This window comes from Anticarsia gemmatalis, chromosome 14 (genome assembly GCF_050436995.1).
Source record: "Anticarsia gemmatalis isolate Benzon Research Colony breed Stoneville strain chromosome 14, ilAntGemm2 primary, whole genome shotgun sequence".
NCBI lineage: Eukaryota > Metazoa > Arthropoda > Insecta > Lepidoptera > Erebidae > Anticarsia > Anticarsia gemmatalis.
The window spans coordinates 2332785-2344174 of NC_134758.1; positions in this window are offsets into that span (position 1 = coordinate 2332785).

The following is an 11390-nucleotide window of genomic DNA, read 5'->3' on the forward strand; positions in this document are numbered from 1 at the left end:
TCAAAATGTACTTAAAAGTAACACATTCGGCCATTGTTTGGCATGCAATATAAGAATAACACGTAGTAAGTCATAATCGTCTAAATCTTAATGCTCGATTGTGAAAAACTTATGTCTACAAGTATATTTAACAAAAATCTCGTCAAGAGAATGAAAGCATTCTTGGAGCAACCACCAGCGTTCTTCATTTAAAAAAAATGTCTCTCCAATGCATAAGTATTAAGTATTTCAGACGTTTATAATTATTTTTTTCTTTTTTAAAGAAATGTACTATCATTTATGTAAAACGGCCACGTTAGTCGTCTTTATAAGGAAATCCTAAAGAAGTAGCTTCATACATATTCATTAGATAAGTACTTAGATCGTAGGTAGTCGCAGTATGCCTGCATAATTTGCAACTAGGGAAGAAATGGCGCGAGGCGTAATGGCAAATGTTCTTAGTTCCAAGACTATTAGGTACGGTCATTCCTGCAATTTTATTTTCCAATTACATTTCGATTTTTCTTTGACTTTATTGCCGACTAACTATGAGTTAAGTGTTTGAGTAAGTTAAATACTTGCATATTTTACTTAAGTACATATTTGTAGTAAGTTACTTACTAAGATATTTTTTGTATGCAGTTAATTTAGTATCTGTCACCATTGAAGACATTTATTATTAACATTTTTTTATAACCTGACCTGTCCTATTGCAAAGGCATTATCAAAAAATAATTAAACTAAAAAACAACAACAACGTACCTATCTATGGCTCACAGCTACAAAACATTGGTGATATCATAGAATTCACCCCACGATAGTAATAATAAACAAATTAATATACTTGACGTATAATATTATAGTAGCTAAACAGTTCGGTCAGGATATTGCCGCATAATTGTTTCCCAAGGATGTCGAAATTAATTACAAATACAATGGGGGTTTAGTGGAGACAATTATACCAGTTAACGTAATAACATCTGCGGCAGATATTAAGTACAGATTGAGGGGAGAGATCTCTCATGTGTTTAAGTTCTCTTGCAAACTATTCTCATTTTTCATTGCTTTAGAATAGTTAAGAACAACAAACACCGGGACAAAAAAAAATATCATTATCGAAAAATGCTAACTAGTCTTATAAAACTTTCTTTGAAACACATTTTTATTAAAAATGAAACACGCTTTTATAAAACGGTTCTAGAAAAATATAAATAATTTGCCGAGGAAAACAAATTATCATTTTCTGCTTTTAATTTTCCACTACTGCGTATGAGAACAAACTTAATGAAATGACTAATATTTTTTAATTTATTCACTTAATATTTCGTTCGAAAATTGAACATTTGTGTCATAATTCAGTTTTGAAGTGAAAAATATGCTTCAATGAGTTGAGTGCTCGAGTAACGAGGGCTTTAATTACGTGTAATAACGATAGCAATAAATTGCCATTAGGTCGAGTTTATTGTTTTGGAAAATAACATTTTCCTTATTGTCATTGTGAATGTTATTGGTTTTATTGAGAGCTTGTTTATATCTGCGTTGTTGTACATTTCGGCTGTTTACCGTCGTCGAGAGTCATAAAATGTTACTATAAATAGAGCCTGTCCAAATGACTTTGTATTTTGATAACTCATTTTATTACTAAGCTTTTCATTTACCTTTAATGTCGACAATTCTTAAATGAAAAATTAAATAACGGGATCGACCATAAGACAAAAATAGTGTAAGTTCCTTATCATAGAAGGGAAATGCTTGAGGCGGTGTTAGTCGACTTCAGGAAATTAGATTTTTTGTCTTGTTAAGGACTTAGTATAAACAATTTTTCAAGCTCTACATGAAACGCTTCTACCAACAAATTTGTTCTTTCATTTTTAAGACTACAGATTTCGAAAACGCACGAAAATAAATATGATAAACCTTTTGACATTTAAAGACAATTTTTATAACACGAGTTCCAATTATGAAGCTGTAGCGTCGGAATCGTTCAAAGCTAAAAAAAAACAAAAATGCATGAAAAATTTGCTCATCAATCTCATTTAGGTTAACTGTATTAGCAGAAAAAAAAAATAGCTGTATGTATACCTACTGCATCCCGTGGTGTTCTTTCACATAGCCAGTTCATTGGAGCGTGGCCTGTCATTTTCATTATACAGCGCGACTGGTCCACGGCTCAATCACAGGGTGCAATCAGAACCATCATTTTGTGGGTTATTTACACGATTGTGTGTGTTTTTATGACGTCAGTTGCGCGTGTGTGCGTGCGTGTGTGAATAAGGTTACGTCACTACTTAATAATGACATTTGCATGAAATTTGGACAGTAATTTTGGTGGTAGTTACACAAAAAAATGCCATGGATAGGTTTGTTTTAGCTTGGAAAATAAGAGTAGGTAATAGCAGTGATTGTAACTTGCCTGTTCCTGTAGCAAAATGGTGTGATTTTATGTATGTGTGTTTATTGCAAAATGCAGAATAGGAATTTCATTAATAAAATAATTACGACATACATATGTACATACATTAGATTATTTTCCATGGAGCTGCCTCATTGCGTGGGATTCTATTGACATTTTACCAATCTGTATACAATTTTTTTTTTAACTATAATAGAAGCAGGTACGGTACTTGCAATTTTTATTTTATTTGTGGACGCATCCCTTGTACTGTGGCTACGTGCTTCATTTTATTGTAAGGACACACAATCACGTGTTTTGTTTTACCTTTTCATAAACATTGACGATTGTTTTAGCTCACTTTTTGTCTAAATTTCACTGCGCAGTTTATATTTGTATGGACATCTAAACAATGCCACTTGGAACATATACGCGATAGACTTAGGTACATGACATACATTAGCATCGTTTTGTTTAGACTTATCAACAAACGTATTTGATTTTTTTTTTTATTATTGATAGTAAATTGAACGCTGTCAAAACCATCTAATTCGTTCGTCAAATAAGATCAACTGATAATAGAAATATCGGTTTCCAACATAAATTTAGCTTGTATTAAAATGATGCTCAGTCAAATATAAATGTAGCAGCAATGTTATTACTAGCCAGAGACAAGAGACTAGTGATTTATGTATTCTATCGTAAAATGTCAAGATTTACGACGAACGTTGTATTTTTTTATTCTTCCCCTAGTTCAAGTTATGGCAAATTGATGTTTTCGATTTTCATAAAAATATAAGGCTGCTTATAGTGCCTAGGTACTCTTGTATAGAGTAGGCTTCACTGTTCACTGTAGTAGTATTATAGTTATAAAAATACAGATGCTATACCATATTTCGTGGAAGAAACAATTCGAAGTCGAGCTGCTTACTTTTGTTATGTACCTGACCCTGCATTACTTATTTAAATAAAAGCAATTGCTTCAATTGTATACGTAATAAGTGCCTAAATAATGGTGTCTAATTAAAAAAATGGTCCCGACTTTTGAAACACAGTCAATTACGAGACATAGTTTTAATACTTTTGTCTAATTAATAAAATATTTGTGTACCAATATAGCGATAATTACCTTGGCTGTAGTTCTAGAGAACTGTTTGCACGAGTAATGGAGTTTTTATACTATTTTATATTAATAGGGTTGAGGTAAAGGAAAAGGTTAGGGGTAGGGTTTCGGCAATCTTGTGTAAGTAGTTTTAGATTGTGCGTTTACTTTGTTTTGTATTTTATTTTGGTAGATTGTTTCCGTTTTGTGATTTAAATTACATCGCCATAAAAATAAAGTTATGTTTGATATTTAGAACAAAACTATAAACGTCAGGATGGGTAAACAAACGATAAAAAAATATGAATCGGTGATAAGGGAAGCAACTTCGGGATTGACAGTTGTATGAGCTATTGGTGGAATTTCAGGCTCTAATGTCCTTTGACAAGTTATTTGAAGAATTTGGTAGATTCGGCAAGTTGTGGTTAAGGAAGTCTTAGTGTTAACAGTACAAAATGAGAGTTATATTGTTGAAAACCAATTCGATTCGAAACAAATATAATAACTACCGGACAAAAACAAAATACAGACTTTACGAAGTGCAGTCAGAAAAGCCTTGAACATCGCTGAATAGAATAGCATCGAAGTATGTAGCATGTAAAACAAAATGTTATTGCAGTGGCGAAACAAAACAGGCGGGACGTGTAGCCTCACCGAATACACGCGAAATACAAAATACATCTCAAAGTAAATACACTTTACTAACACTACACAAGTACCGACTACAATTGTCCAGCTTTTGAAACCTTGGATATACGTGTTTAAAATAAAATAGCGTGGACAACTGCGGTTATTTGAAATGGTTTTGCATTGAAATATTAACGTAATTTTGTATGCTAATACTGCATAATATTCCTTTAAAAAGGGATATTCATTGGTTTTTATCTTACGTATAAATAATATACAAGTATTTGCTTTTTTCTGGTAGTACCCATTTATTTTCTACAAATTCCTAATACCTACAAATATTAATTAGAAAATTTATGAGCGCCTTCAAGTGGGTACCGTTTAGGTTCAAGTTTTGAAGTTCATTTTAAATGTCAACCGTAAAAAATCCCGTTAAAGGTTAGTTCATCCGATGTTTTCAAATAGTTTTCTGTACTTGTTAACAAAATCCGTAGCTACCCATAAAACCACGTTAGTTACAAAACTATTTCATTGAAATAACAAGCAACTTTCCATTGTTAATAGGAATCAATGACATCAGTTAAATCGATAAAAACTTAGTTCAAAGTAAACTAGGGTGGAAGGGTTCAAAGCAACAACTTTTGGGTCAAAGCCGACCACGGATTAAATGTTTGGGATTTATAACGGTAACAATGGCGCTAATACAGGCGCTCTGAGATATCTTTTAGAAAAAAGTCTGATATTTTTAGTTTTAGAAATTCGATGAGCTGTTAGTATTTGCTCCCGCTGTTGGGCAAGGGTCTTCTCCCGAATGTGGCAGTGGTTAGGCCTAGACCGGGCTGAGAATTTGGCATGAATGCACTCCAGACATATATGTAATTTCTTTTTTAAGAAAAGCAATGCACGAAAAAACGATGTTTTCCTTCACCGTTAATGCTACGCATAAGCGCATTATGGCAAACTCGGTTTTCTTAGGTGTAGTAAATAATTATTTCTATTCATTAAGTACTTACGTTAATATCAAACAAAATAGAATGGCAGTACAATATTTATAATTTCTATCAAATTCATTTTTCATTCTTCATATATTATTCATTTTTTAACGTAATTTTCTAGTTTCATTATAGAGTTATATTGAGTTTATCTGTACAGTTGTGAAGTCAATCAAGAATGAGATTAATTGGAACATTGTGAGTCCTGGGAAACAAATTTATCTAGAAATGAAAATTATCAAGCCAAGTTAAATGACTAATAAACTATTCATTCGCTTTTATTGTACAGACTATTCGAATTTCTAGATTTGTTTTCTGCTTTATATCCTACTAATATATATGTTACTGTAAAAGCCCGAACTGTGGTAAATCCTAAGATTTTCCGGTAAAACCTAAGATTTACCAACTCTCATTGGTAAAAGTCCGAACAAGCCAGAGTTTAAAAACTATGTTACGATATATAAAAAAATCCTCCTTCATAACTATGTTTCTAAATATTTCACGGTATAATTATATACTGTGACATAGTTATAAAGAAGGAGTTTTGGGCAAAGCGGTTATTTTTTTTTAACCACCCAGAAGGAGGAGCCCCGCGAAGCGGGGCTCCGGCGACATCTCGACATCATCAAGTGAATATGGGTAAAAGTTCGAAATAAAAGAATTGTTCGGACTTTTACCATTGCGAGTTGGTAAATCTTAGGTTATACCGGAAAATCGTAGAATTTACCACCGTTCGGGCTTTTACAGTAACATATATATAGATGCGAAAGTTTGTTGTTCTTTTGTGCAAAAACTACTTACTGCACGGATTTTGATAACATTTGGTACCTAGTATGCCGATGATTAACAACCTGGATTAACACAGGAGACTTCTATCTCCCTCTTTACCCGGGCGAAGTCGTGAGCAGAAGCTAGTTTTAAATAACATCTTAATTAAGGGACGAATAGCGTTGGTATCAAACTCAAATATCGGTAAAGTTTGATAGTAGTTTGTTTGTCTTAGAGTTTAATATCAAGTGTTTGGTTCACACCGTATAATCGACTGACGCTGGCTCAAGCTGTGGGTCGATAGAAAATTGGATAGCCAAAGGCGAAGCTTTAAGAACATTGAAGTTTATTTATTACCATTTTATAAAAGCATTTTCTAAAATATATATTCTCTCAAGCGTTAGTGGTAACTCTATAGTCAGCAGTGCGCAAAAATGCTATTCTTGCGACATGTCGGGAAAGTTTAATAAAAACCTTCGTGCAGTTTGAAAACTAGTGACAAAGCTTAAAAAACTATGTTTCCGTGCTCAGACTGTTCAGTTTACAATATACAAACACAAAGCAACATATTTTATAACAACAGCTTCTCTCCTATTGTTTGCTGACATTTTATGTGCAAAATGCACCATTTAAATCTTTTGTTTTCGGAGTATACATGATTTATGACCACGAGTGTGGGCTGGACGTTGTTCGTAGCACGCGTAGCTGTCTACGCCGTAGCGGTTAGAAAAGTACATGTAAAATGTATATGTTACTGTAAAAGCCCGAACAGTGGTAAATCCTAAGATTTTCCGGTAAAACCTAAGATTTACCAACTCTCAATGGTAAAAGTTCGAACGTTCTTTTATTTCGAACTTTTACCACCATTTAATTGGCAAATCTTAGGATTTACATAATGACACGGTAAAAGTCGATGAAGTCATATTATAATGTGTTTGAGCCGTAATATAATGATATTGCTAGGGATATAATTATATGCCGTAACATAGTTATAATGAGAGATTGAAGATGTCGCCGGAGCCCCGCTTCGCGGGGCTCCTCCTACTGGGTGGTTTAAAAAAAAATAACCACGAAGGCTGAGGTGGGAGCTTCGCTTCGCTCGCTCCCACCTCAGCCTTCTAACCTAACCTACCCATGTCGGTTTGCCGAAAACTCCTTCTTTATAACTATTAATTTATTTTATATTAGCTACATTTACCTGCCCTTGAGGTATATCCTAAGATTTACCAAGTGAATAGGGGTAAAAGTCCGAAATAAAAGACTTGTTCGGACTTTTACCATTGAGAGTTGGTAAATCTTAGGTTTTACCGGAAAATCTTAGGATTTACCACAGTCCGGGCTTTTACAGTAACATATAGGTTACAATGCAAAAACGCCAACCTTTTACTTACAGAATTGAATCATAATTGATTGTATCTAAATACGTAATTTTGAAGCACATAATATATAATAACCACCTCATAAACTAAGAAGTTAATCTCAGAAAATATTTTATACGTCATTCATTTCCGGAACAACATTAAAACCGATAGTTACACTGACAAGAAATTCAAACGTACACGGTAAATTCCGGTAGTTCGGCAACGCATTCTAGTGTGGCACTAGCAAAGCAAAAATGTAATATGAAACGTTCGGAAACTGGCCGAGTTCCAGAGTATTTCGGAATTTCTCGACTTAAAACGTGCCTCGTACGATAACAACGTGTTACAAGTGAAATATCTACGAGCTAGATTTATGTCACGGTTTAACTTAAGCTAGAATTTTCAACGTTACGGCAGATGAATGACTAGGATTTCGTATTTGGGCTGAGTGTTTTAGTATCTCCGGACTTCAGAGGGTTTAAAAAGTGTTCGTAATAGATAGTTCTTGTCGGTTAAGGCAGTGTAGTCTGTTATTCTACCCAAAGATTTTAGGTTTAATATAGTGTAGATTTCAAGATGTCTCACTGTAAGTGTGATGATACGATTTATTAATTAACAATTAACATATTGATTGTTGTCATACCAGACGAAATTGAAATCATAAAACATGTTTCGCGTATTCAAAGCTACCAATAGGAGATCTCTTACTCTATTTAGAGAAAGAACAATATAAAAAACTAAAATCTTATTATTATTCGTAACCGATGAGATGTAATATTACAATACCTAAGTGTTTTACTTTAATTATATTTTTAAACGATATTAACGAGTGAATAATGTCAAAATTGGCGAATCAATCAGTATTAATGAATATCACAGGCGTCACAGGTGCCAACAATTAGTTCTGCTGATCAATGTGGGCACGATAAAGCCTCGGTTGCATGTAGCGGCCTACATGCCCTGAATTAAGTAGGCATTTTCAACGAGTGATGTGGTCTAATATTGGCAGCGTTTTAGATTGCATGTTCATTATCTACGGCTAGATGTAGTATGTGTACATCAAGGAAAGGCAATGTTAATGATTTTTATCTCGCTACGATATTTCTGCAACTTCATAGAGGAATAGTTCCTTTCTACTGAATATTGAATAAATAGTAATTGTTGCTATTGAATGCGGGACGAGTAATTTAAGTTTAATTTTGTTTTTTTTCTGCTTGTAGGTACTTTAGATGGTCTAAATTAAGGTCCGAAAAGTAGGAAACAATTTTCAAACAAGTTATCACGTTTGTTAAGGACAATGTAAATTTATAACTACATATATAATGCAAAACAAATAACTACACTTTGCGTAACAATCAATAAACGATATCGAATTTGCGATTGGAATAACATATTATATAAAAACATGAGACGAATACCAACAAACTACGGTATGGCAATAGATTTGAGCATTTTTCGGTTCCCCTTGCCCTTTACTCGAACTTTATGTCATTGTAAAACATTTTTGATAGGGCACTTCCTGCAAATATTCCCTACCTTTTTTCCAAACATGCCTTTGTAATAAATTCCTATATTTATACTTAACTAGCTCTCCCGCACGGCTTCACTCGCATGTAATTATGGTAGAATAAAAAAAATGCTTGTGTAAAATCTTTGACAAATTGAAATTTCGGAATTGTAAAAAAAAAATTGGCTTAGATTTTTAGTACTAAAAACCTATGTTTGAAACCGTGCCTTCAACTATCTTCAAGCTAAATTTCATGAAAGTTGGTTTAGTGGTTTATCCATGAAAGCGTAAGAGACAAACAAATTAACTATCCCAAAATTGATTGCAAAATTTGTTATATATGTTACTGTAAAAGCCCGAACGGTGGTAAATCCTAAGATTTTCCGGTATAACCTAAGATTTACCAACTCGCAATGGTAAAAGTCCGAATAATTCTTTTATTTCGAACTTTTACCTATATTCACTTGATGATATCGACATGTCGCCGGAGCCCCGCTGCGCGGGGCTCCTCCTTCTGGGTGGTTAAAAAAAAATAACCACGAAGGCTAAGGTGGGAGCTTCGCTTCGCTCGCTTCTAACCTAACCTACCCATGTCGCTATGCCCAAAACTCCTTCTTTATAACTATGTCACAGTATATAATTATACCGTGAAATAGTTATAAACATAGTTATGAAGGAGGATTTTTTTATATATCGTAACATAGTTTTTAAACTCTGGCTTGTTCGGACTTTTACCATTGAGAGTTGGTAAATCTTAGGTTTTACCGGAAAATCTTAGGATATACCACAGTTCGGGCTTTTACAGTAACATATATATATTTAGTTAGGAGTATTCAAGTAAGGATTTTCCTAATAATAGAAAAGGCAAAGGTCCCCATACTCTTTATTTTAATAGGAATATTTGTGTACTCAATAAACAGGACGTTATGTTTGTGTTTTATGTTATTAAGTTACGATTGCTATTCGTGTTTCAATTTTACTTTTGAACACACACGTTTTTATATGATTATGTTTTTGTTTGTTCAGAAATTGTATTCAATTAAATACAGACTTAGAATTAATTCATGTTACAAACATGTACCTAACGATTTTTGAGCGATGAATGTAGTTTTACAAACGTACACAGATATTACATTGTTTTTTTTTATCGAAAGTATTTTTTACATTTGTGGTAAGTAACAGATAATTTTGAAATGTTACGTGTTTTCGCATTTTACAGAAACCAACACCAGCTTCTGAAATACCTTGATACGTAGTGCAAATGATATTTCCTTATCAGTTTTGAATAAACAAACCATTGTATTACAGTTATTATTATTTTTACAGGATCATGGAGTAGCTATAAAGAGTCGCGAAAAAACGATTAGGTCATGATATTTTTCTAAATACTGATGCTCTAATAAAATTAGTCAAATCAATGATAAAAAGATTTGTTTGACAACGCAAAACAGCACTTTTTAATTGATTATAAAATATCTGATCTTGCACTTCTCAGAAATCATTAATTAATCTGAATTGACGGCCTTATCAAAGGTATAACATAAATTAATTGGAGAAAAATGTCTTGTCGATTTAGGTACTTAAATAAATTGTCATGAAAAATGCGTATTGGAAGGGTTTTGATCGGGTGCCTTCAAAGACCATTGAAAACAAATGATTCTGTCAATTACATTTTAATTATTAATTCTTTCTTTTGGTGGAATTTTTTAATTTTCCGATACAGTCATTGTCTGTGGTCTAATAAACTACCTTTAACATAGACCCGATGATATATAAGTATCTTGAGTTGTAGATTCTATTATACGTAAAGTACTAGTGAATACTGCATTACCAGTGCTTTAATAGGTCAAAATAAAAAGCAAAAAATTTAAAATTTGTTATTTGTTTTGGAGAGGTTTGAAAACTAAAAACTGTAGGTAAAGTTGAACATTTGCAGCGCAGGTCGCTTTCGTTCGGTATTAAGAGCACAACGATATTGCAACTTTGAGAACTTTGTACACCTACCAAAACTTGATCGCAGATTAAATAAACATTTTTGTTTGCATACGCTTTGTAAACTAAAATGGCGAACGAAGCAAATTTTGAACCTTATAAATTTGTAAATAGAGTTTTTTTATGAAACCACCTCTGTGTATATTTTTATTTAATTCATATCTTTAAGCATGCATCGTTGGAGTTGTTAATATGATTCAGTAACACCTGCATTTTTTAATCTAACTTTCATAATTATAACAATAAAATTATTAACACCTCTTTATTAAAACAGAAAATGTACAGGCAATTTTTCGCGAAAAAATCTGAGGATGCCATTTAATTTAACTTTTTAATTGTTTTTCTTTTGTGTCTTAATGGCTATATTCAAATTGTTTCGACGTATATCAGCCAGTAGTTTTTAACGATATGACAATTAGAAAGAAGGTTATTTTTTAAGAAAAGTCATCAAAAATATGTGAAAAAAAAAATTGTAACTGAAGAGTTAATATTCAGTTAGAATATGTTTTTCAGATAAAGTATGCAAGGAGATAGTGGGATAATATTGAATTTGCAATAATTTAGTAAAATCTTATACTTTCCTGTAGTGGAAATTCTCTCTAAAACACAATCGAACAACATTTTACCTTCTGGCCGTAATCGTTGCGAAAAAGCGGCGAATGCAATTTCA